Raw genomic sequence first — 10,590 nt, forward strand, 5'->3', positions numbered from 1 at the left:
CTAGATCACACTCCTGCAGATAAAGGGCTTCAAATCTAAGCCCTACTTGCTGCTGTTAGTTTTTCTCTTGAGTCATTATCTCTGGAGAGAAAATTACTCCTGTCTAAGGGAAGCAATGACTGTGAGAAGTAGGCAGTTTATTCCTCGCTGTATAGCTCCTCGACAGAGGGCAACCACTGTGCTCATGGTGACACAGGGGTGGTGGTGGTCAGTAGGTGGGCTTTGGAGACAGACTGATCAAGTTCAAACATGGCTCAGGCACATCCTGGATGTGTAATGTTGGGCAAATTGTTTAAACGTTCTGTGCCCCAGTTTCCTCATCTGGAATATGAGGATTATAATCACACCTACCCCACAGTATGGTTGTGAGAACTGAAAATAACAATTTTATACATATATATGAATTAGAACAGGGATTGCCCTCAACGAGCACTCAATGAGTATTAGTTATTATTTTCAACCCCTTTTTTTGGAGCATAATCCTCAATAAAGATTCAGCACCCCTCCCCCTGGGATTTCTTCTTTAATCCCCATGACTCAAACGGGCAAGGCTTTTTTAGAACTCTCTGAGAGAGAAACACAACTACCTTACATAGAAGTACCAAAAGATATTGGTACTTTTAAAGAAGCTTGTGCTATTGATCTAATAGATGTCAGAACAGAAGGTAAATCTCTTTGAATTCCGAGTGACATGATAACTTCGTAATTTTACTTTCTTGGTCACTTTTTGGCAGTAATCTCCAAACCAAGACATCTAAAGTTTATTATAATGAAAGATCATAGGAACATATGTATGCTAAATGTGTATATGTGTATATGTATATGTATACTAAAAAATGTATACAGAAAAGATTCTATATACATTCAGTATATAGAAAAGATTTTTGTTTGTTTATTTTGTCCGATTTCTTTAAATGTCATTTACAGTAAGAGTCATTAGGGCTTTCCCCCCCTACAACTTACTTAGTAGCTAGAAGAGTTAATACAACTTCTGTGAAGATCAATTTTTGTTTCTAGTGATGATACTCAAGTCTTTGTAGGTTCATTTTCTTGGTTAATTGAGCTGGTAGCATAAGAATTTTGTCAAAATACCCATCTTGTTGACGGTGGTGGTGGTAATACTCTTCTCTCTTTTCTCCTCCTGATATTTATATATTTTTTGAGGTAAATTTATCAAACATTCATTTCTAATGTTCTTAAGAACTGCTTAAGTAACATCCTGAAACATATATTTTGAATACTACTGATGAATCCCCAAAACATGCCTTATCCAAGAAGCTTTGTAAGAAACCCTACACATTTTGGGTTATGTAAGTGTTCAAATAAATATTTAAAATCAGTTGTCTCTGATGCTCTCTGCTGTGATAGGAATTCATCAGTAAGCCAACTGATAGTCTTTGCCATAACCTTTAGTAGAACTGACTGCTCTGGAAGGCCATTCAGGCTGTAATCAACAAACAACCCTAAGCCTGGATTGCATTTCTCAAACTGTCAGACTGTCAGATTTTCAAGTGTCTTGTAAGAATTTCAGATATATTTGTATTGATGTACAGAACTGATTGGGTCATTATTAATGAACTAATCAACTATCTTAATAACTGGTTAAATAAACAGTTATTTCAGCCTCATAACCAAATCAAATATATATGTGAGTATCTCTTGGCACTCCTGTGATCTGACCCATTCACAGTATGCTACATGCCAAGTTTTACAGATCTATTCAGAGTGAATAGACAAGATGAAAAGAGATTTATATATGTATTTTCACTCTTTGTAATGAACAAGTCTACATGAGGAAATGATGCCTAATACAGCCTTAGTCTCTTAACATCAAGAGAGAATTAGAAGCTAAAACTTCATTGTCCAGTTCAAAGAGAGAAATGAATTGATGTTTTTACTTAAATGGTTTCCTATGCAAAGCCACCAAATTTCTGGCATTAAAAAAAACAAACAAACAAAGGTACGTCTGATATCCTAGCTGCTGTGTCTGAGTTGTAAAATCCCATCTGAGATCATAATAGGATATTGATTAGTTCGGATGCCATACAAAGCTGAATTGCATTTCTTGGTGGAGCACTAAAGGTCACTGTTTGATTACGCAATAACTTTTCAAATACAAGAAATGCTATTTAAAAGTATGCTTGAATGATTGGGTTGTATTATAAGAAGGAGATGGGGGGATGGAACTTCTTTCATAAAGATAGGTGATAGTTCTTTCATAAAGCTAGATGTTAAATTCTCATAACATCTTATATTTATTTATGTTTGACATTCTGTAATATTTTATATACTAGAACATAAACCATGAAATAAATTATAAATGCAATTTTTACATGTTATGATCCATGTGATACCTAATCTATGAAACATATAATTCACTTGTTTTTTTTAGATATTAATTGTTTGTCACCGGGGCCAGCTTATATTTAATAATACTTATTTTCTGAGGCCATAAATGTAAGACATTCTGCATTACATTATAGAAAATGTGAAAAATATATAAAGAGGATAAAATTACCTATAATTCTGATATTCTGGTTAATTTCTATTCTATTCCCCTTTTTATTTATTAAAAACAATATGAAATCTTCTCTTATATTTATTATACTTACTACCAGTTATAAAATTAAGTTCATCTTATACTAGTTTTTAATGACTTTCCACCTTTATATTTCACTGGGAATGTACCCTTACAAATATTAGATATTATTGGAAAATTGATTCGTAATTACTGCATAATATTGCAAATTAAGAATACAGCATATAATACTTAACCTATTAATTTGTATTCATAATCCCTCCCACAGATTATGCCAATCAAATGACCTATTGTTTGATTGTTACGAGCCCTGTATGGTGGAGAGTGACATTATTTTCTATGGTCCCATTACTCTCTTCTCATATCATCACCATATTCTTTCACCCACTTCTCTGTTTGACCTTCCAGGTTTCTCTCTAACCACTGGCAACATTGCTCCATCCTGACTCTCATTATTTGCCCAAACAAGGATTCATCTTTGATGCGTTGAGTGGCTTTGATCTGACTTGGCAAGATAAAGACATCCATTGAGGCTATCGCAAGGATGGGCCAACAGTATTCTAGCACATCGTTAGAGTTCAAACGTGTTTACTGAATACATGAATGACTAAATGAGAGGAAGCAGGTCAGAGAAGGTAGAAAGCAGTGCATGTCGAGAGAATGAGTGGAGAGTTTAAATAGTAGTTCATGGAGAAGGAGGGAAAATGGGGCAATGTAGAAATAAGGAGAATGCCAGAGGAACGGGCAGGGGTAGCAGAAATAGGGTGGAACACATGAGAATGGGCTGGAGGAAATGGGTGTTGGAAAAGAAGCCATGTGGAGATTAATTGGTACTCTCTGTAGAACAGACCTGTTCCACAGCATGGGCAACACAGCAGAAGCATCACGAACGATACTCCCTGGCCTGTATAACCATCCACTGAGACAAAAGAGACCACTTTCATGTTAATTATTTTATTTAAGTTATCAATAATATGATATACCTATTAATTTAGGTCATATGCACCTTCGAGACATTGATAGAAGTGTACCATCTAGAATTCGGGAGGTGATGGAACTGTTTCTCTATGTGCAATCAGAACCTCCTGGAGCATTTGACTCAGGTCTAGACTCAGACATTTTAAGAGGGAAATAGGCACAGGAGGAAATGTATCCTGGCAGATGATCAACTCAGTGAAGGAAACCTAAAATAGAATCACAAAATGTTAATGGAAAACACATAAACCTAACAGATGACACCTTTTGAAGGAGTATCAGGTAGAAAAGGAACCGAGTGGCTCGTTTGACTATAAGGAGAAGAGACATGAGTACAGTGTGCAGGCTTTTCAGGAAGACAGATTTTTCTTTGTTCAAGGAAAACCCACTAAGCAGTAGAAGTGTGTGAGTCAACATTGGAGGTGCTGAAATACACATTGATGAACAGATGGTGGGGATTCTGTTGTAGAGAGTCAAATATCTGCTATTTGGTGGCACCAGATAATCTTTAAGGTCCAAGCCACCCTTGAGATACTATAAGTTTATGTGGCTCTCTATCTAGATCAAGCAGAGAAAGCAAATATGAATTTGGATTTCTGTATCCTAAAATGCTTTAATAAAAGTTTGCATTTTCAAACCACTTTAGATTTTATGCCATCAAAAATTTTACTCTGATCTTTCATAAGAAAACATCTATAACAACTATTATATTGTTTTCAAGATTAACAACTATAGTTGTAGCCTAAGATGTTGCATAGGTTTTCTGAAGAAATCTCACTTTCTAAGTGCCAAGATAAATCATTGAAAATGGCCCTGCTCTTGAGTTGCTTATGTATATCATGCATTTAGACTGTGGAAAGGACCTGCAAGAATTGCTTCAGAAGTACCTAGAGGGAGACCTACTGGAACCCAGAGGAGAGACACAAAGTTTATGTTGGGACTATCCCAAAGTTAGGTCTTGAGAGCATGGATAGGAACTAGCTGAATGAACAAAGTAGAGAGTAATGTTCTAGGTAAGAAGAAGCACATACAAATGAGAAGCTTAAAGAGTTTGCAGGTATCAAAAAGTAGGCTGGTAAAGTCAAAGCTATGTTTGAAGTGAGGTGTAACAGATGATGATGCCAACAGTAGATACAGTCAGATAGACAAGTACATTTTATGGTACCTTAAGAAACATGAATTTTATACCATAGGCATTAGAGAACTATTGACATGAATCAGATGGATTTGACTTCAACTCAAGGGTTGCTACTGTGTAAAGACCATGAAATATATATTTAAATAGACCAAGAATAAAGGCAAAGAGACCAATTGGAGATGACTGTAATAGCCCTGAGAAAGATCTTTAAAACCTAAGCTGGACCAAATAATAGATATGGAGAAGACATGAAAGAATTACAAATTATTTTTAAAGTAAAGTAACTGATTATGAAGATTGATCGAAAATATTAGACATTAGGAAATGTAGTAGTCAGTAATGACTCCAGTTTCTTACTTGGGTGACCCTATTAAAACCATCAACTGAGATTAAGAACATGTTTTGAGGGAGGGAGTTGATTTATTCCATTTTGAACTATTAACTTTAAAACCCTTCAACGTCCTTAAGTAGTTATGTCGAGCAGGCACCTGGATATTGAGGTTTAAATCTGAAGAGAATGGTTCTGTTTGAAGATATAAATCAAGTTTTGTCTACACATAAATATCCAGGAGAAAGAAGGTGGAAAAAGAAGTGGGCTAAAGAAAAAAAAAGAAAGAAACACCATGTTTAAAATGATGAGCAAAAAGAGATTCAGAAAGGAATGAGAAGACGTGGTGGGAGAAGCAGGAGAATCAACAAGTCTGATATCATGAAATCAAGGGAATAGTTCCAAGGAGGATTAATCAACAGCAGTAAATGAAATCCACGGTCTAGCAAGATAAGAGCTAAAAGTGTCTGTTTAATTTGAGAATTAAATGGCCACCTTCAGGAGATTGGTTTACACGGAGTAGCAGGCAGAAGAAACATTGCTGTGTTGACCATTAGATGGGAAGCAAGGAATTAAGGACCCTAAGTCTTTTCATAGGAAGAGTTCCTTCTCCTCTGTCCATATTTGAGTTTAGAGAAATAAGGAGCAGAGAAAGCGTATAGGTAGAAGAAAATACAAGGTCAAGGGAATAGTAGTATTTGTCTTGCTTTGGTTTTAGAATGGTAAGAATTTCAGCATGTCTATATGTCCAAAAAAGTAAGATCTAGCACAGAAGGAGGGTTGAAGGTAACAAAGAGATTTGTGTCAGAGAGATGGAAGATGACATTGGCTTTAAATGGAAGGGGGGAACAACACTTTTTCCAGTTCCTGTATTCTATACTCTCATTCAGCTTGCTTACTCATTACAGGTAGATTTGTGTATGTATGTTGGTGTGTGTGTTGATAAAGTACTTTTTTTTTCTTTTAGCAATTACCTGGTACTGAATAGAGTTTAGTTTTATTCCCTAAATTCTTAACTATAAGGCTTCAGATCCATCTTTAAAAAATCTTCATACTTATTTCTTTAAAGGAAGACATTTAAAAAAATACCCTAAAGATAAGTTCCTTGTTTTCTTCAGTAGAATTTTTTTTTTATATCTCATATTGAACCCCTGGGCTTTGCTCCTTCTATTTCCAGAGAGGTGAAATGCAAGAACAGATTGCTTCCAAGATTATTTATATAACAAATATGAGCAGTTCTCCTACAACAAACAGGTACAGTGGCAAGAAAAACAAAAAAGTTAATCTGAAAAAGCTATTGTAGTTGATGGACTTCTTACCACGTTACTAAAAACATGTATACTGTAAAGACAGAATGCTGAGCCTATAATCATGAATTTGCGAATATGCTACAAAAATGGGCATCAAAATAGAAGTTTGATGAATTGAATGGATGCTGGACTTCTATAAAATTCCAGTGACACTCACTTTTAGATAAGGGCTCTAGCAGTAACTAATGAGAAGGGAATTTCATTACACAGCTCACATACATCACAACTGAAATATTTTATGTATTTGCTTTAATCATTTAATATTCTGTACATAATTTAGTCAGTGTTGGTTTAGTTCATCCTGACTCTTCTGTTGGTAATATTTATATAGCCTGAGATAAAGAGCTTGACCCAGTATTGTTTAGAAGTGTTATCCGAACTTGGTGGAGCCAGTTGAATTCATTGTCTTTGTGATTTGTGGACACAGTAGAATACATCCCTGTCTTCCAAAATTGACCCTTTAACCAACTTGGGCAGTTAGACAAGGACTCCTTTCTTATGTATTTTTAATAATATTTTAAATTATGTGAGTAGTACATTATTTTTATAGTGACTCAATTTACAAATATCTCCCATCAATTCACATGTGCACTCAAACTTATTACACGCCAGTGAATTTCATCCAATGAATTGCATCCCCTATTTAGTTTTTACTAAGTCTTTTCAGATTATATCATTAAACTGATGTAAAAATTTTCTGTCTGTGATGCTACCGTGTTCTGTGACTTCCTAGTATCATTTCTGCCTCCTTCATGTTTGTATGAACTTTCCTTTTAAAAAAGCTTTTGGCTAGAGGAATCTAGCAGTTCAGCAGAATTTCTTTTTAAATGGCTGTAAATATTTTAAATCCTTTGTATAATTAGATACTCCCATACTTTGCTATACACTTTCTTATTTCATATGCATATGCAAACTCAGTTTGCCTTAGAGGAAAGTACGGTTGCCTGTAAGGGGAGACCCCAGCCAGTGAGATCAAAATACCCAACTGAATTCCCACATTTTCATTTGCTCTGCTGTCTTCCCACTTTCCATAAACTGGTCACCAGATTTTTTTCCTTTAAACTGACTTTTAAAATGTCAATCCTTTTTGTAAAAATTAAGATGCTCAAAAAAAACCACTTTTCTAGTCACATGTGAATAAAAAATGTTTTGTAAATACATTGATGAGGAAGAAGCTGTACAGTGTATAATTATATGTTACATTAGAAATTTTCAGTTTATGTATTTACATAATTGGGATAACTCTTCAATTTGGACAATCTTTTCCCTCTAGTTTAATCAAATATTTTCAAAATATCCTTTACTGAGACACTACTCTTTTTACTGGGCATCCATAGCAATTTGTACATTGGTTTGTTGTAGCATTTTCATACTATTGAATGAATAGTATTTATAAATTTATCTTTGCAAATGGGCCAGGAACTCCTCAGGAACAGGGATGGTGTTTGATTCATATTTATCTATTCATCAACTAGCTAATGGGTAATGTCTAATCACTGCCTCTCCACCTCCTTAGGACTATAATTCAGGACTAGCCTATGTGGACCCCAGAGAGCTGAGAACAGATGAGGCCAAGGAATGACCAGAAACAGCCAGAAAGAAATTGAACCAGTGCACAAGTGTCAACTATATTCAAGGACAAATGGGAGTTAAATCCAGACAGAAACAATATCCATGTGTCAGTTCCAAAGGGCAAGTATGGAACCAGTAACAGCAGCCAAAACAAGAGACCAAAAATCAGGTGTCAATGCAATGATGAGATAATAGTAAGATGCAGAGGATAGATGAAGGGAGAGAGTCAAGAAATGTGAATGTCTATAGTGTTGGGGCACTTAGAGGCTGATTTGGGTGATTCTACTTACGCATGTTATTATGTTGGGTGAAAACAAGAAGAATTACGCATGCATGCATGTATACATGTGAGCACACACACAAAGGGAAAAGGAGACATGGAGGGAGCTTATATTAACATATGTAAGATCAATTGATAATATTTATGGGCCCTTTGATGACATTCGTTGTCTGATCCAAGTCCAGGATACCTTGAAAATGATGATGATGTTGGTAATAATAGCAGTCATTATAATAGAAGCCTATTTGCTCAAGATGCTATGGGAAATTGTGTACGCACATAGTACTATTCAACATTGATTTAGATAGAAGTATCTAGCAGATAAGGGACTAATATATAGTTATTGATTTGATTTGAAAAATAAGAAAGTGTCAACACATATATAAATAAGGAAAATGTCAACAAATACATAAATTATATGCCTAGGCATAACATTTCCAAAGGTGCATGTGAAGGTGGTACATTTATTGGTCTGAGACATGAAGAGAGAGCCAAGTCAGTGGCATGTTGCCAGAGAACTGCTGTCACTCTCTGTGTCACTTCATCAGGAGGGCTAAAGAGCATTCTGTGAGCTCTTCTGGATTGATTTATTTCATGTTTGATGGAGAAAGCAGTGGGAATTTGGGAACTGTTTGCATAATGGATGGGAGAGCTTGGAGAACAAGAACGTGTTCCACAGATAGACGTACCGAGAGCAGAAGTGGGAGTTGGAAGAGCAGACAGAAGACCTCACCTGAAAGGAATGGCGACGGTGGGTCAGGGAATAGGCAATTCCATATAAAGTTTACATGCATAAGATGTTTTCATAACGCCAAGACAATAGATGAAGTATTACGGCAGCTGACTGCAGATGTTCATGGTGAGCATAGTACTCTGCTCTCCTTGTCCTGCAGTTTGCTCTATTCTAAATAAACCTGAATTGTTTTCGTTCTTACTAGCATTGTGCAACTTATATTGAGGAGCTTATTAAGCTACTTAGATAGATGTTTCTTCTAGATATTATATCTTCCAAGCTGTCTGCATATTGTAAGGATTTAATGTTCCCTAACTGGGTAATGGTATTACTATATTCTGAAATGGTCCCTTTGGGACGACCCTTGTGTAGTTTCCTGGTTTCCTGTCAGTGTGGTTTAACCTATACAGTGAAGAGAAGGGTTGCAGAGGCTTAAATGTTTCAAAGTAAAGCTTGCTTGAGTTGCATAAACCAATTGCTACCTGAATCAGAGAAAGTATCAGACATGCTCAGGTTTTTACTAAGAAACCTTGAAAAACTGTTTTTTGTCACTTTTTTTGGTCATTGTTTTAATGCCTTCCAAGCAGATATAGCTTATAAAGTCTTGAAAAACTTAACGTGTATTTGCAAAGAGGATTCAAATGAGGCTTCCCATTCTCCTTTTGTTCTCTGGGCCTTGTTTTTCTATCTTTTTTGCAGTACTTTAATAAGCAGGGAATTATTCACAATTAATGATGGCCAATCACTACAGTGGGGGAATATACACTTATAAAATTATGACAAATAGCCACACACCGTGTGATCAGAGTATACAAATTACACCATAAACAGAAAGTAGTTATGCTTGATTGGAGCAATTAAATGTTTTCTTTTAAAAAAATAACTCCAGTGAGGATATTTTAGAAAATGACTTTTTAATCATCTGTAGAACTGCTAAAATTATTGTCTCATAGTAGTTGTAAAGTACAGCACGTTTAGAATTAACTGTAATCCCTTTGCCTAGCCGTGGGAGTCTTCCCCAAAAAACCTGTTTACTTGAAACTTCTTTTCAATCACAGATTTAATATCAACTCATTCACCTTTTGAATAAAATGACAATAATTTTCTAGGACTAGAAAATGTGACATTTGGCTTCCAAGAACAAGCAAGTACTGCCCACTCTGTACAGCCAGATTAGGGGGAAAAATTCCTAAACAAATATGCCTTATCACCTTGTAGTTAGACTGTCCCCACCAGATTGGAACTTGTGCAAGGGTTGAGGGAAAGTTGTGTGGAGATTCGACAAAGAACCTACATTATTCTATAGGACCACTGTAGAAGGAAGCTGAGGAGCAACTTGGTCATAAATTCAATACAACTAAAAATTTTCCATTGTCTTCCATCACAAGAGTTTAAACCCTTAATTTGGATTTTTCTAGATTACTTATATATACCTACAACATGTTGATTCAATTTTGTAGTCTCCTTTGCCACGTGATAATAAATTACATGAATTTTTATAATTTGACTTACTTTGGATAGCACCACCTTAATGGTTGCATGATTCATTTAATTAATTAAACTAGAACCAAGAGAGAAATATAGCTTATCTCTGTTTAAAAACGTCTTACCTTGATTATTTTGAAATTTACACACTTTTTCCTATTCCTATATTTATTTATTTATTTTTGGTTGCATTGGGTCTTCGTTGCTGTGCACTGGCTTTCTCTAGCTGC

The sequence above is a fragment of the Balaenoptera physalus genome, assembly GCF_965194825.1.
Source record: "Balaenoptera physalus genome assembly, chromosome: 11".
In the NCBI taxonomy this organism is placed as follows: domain Eukaryota; kingdom Metazoa; phylum Chordata; class Mammalia; order Artiodactyla; family Balaenopteridae; genus Balaenoptera; species Balaenoptera physalus.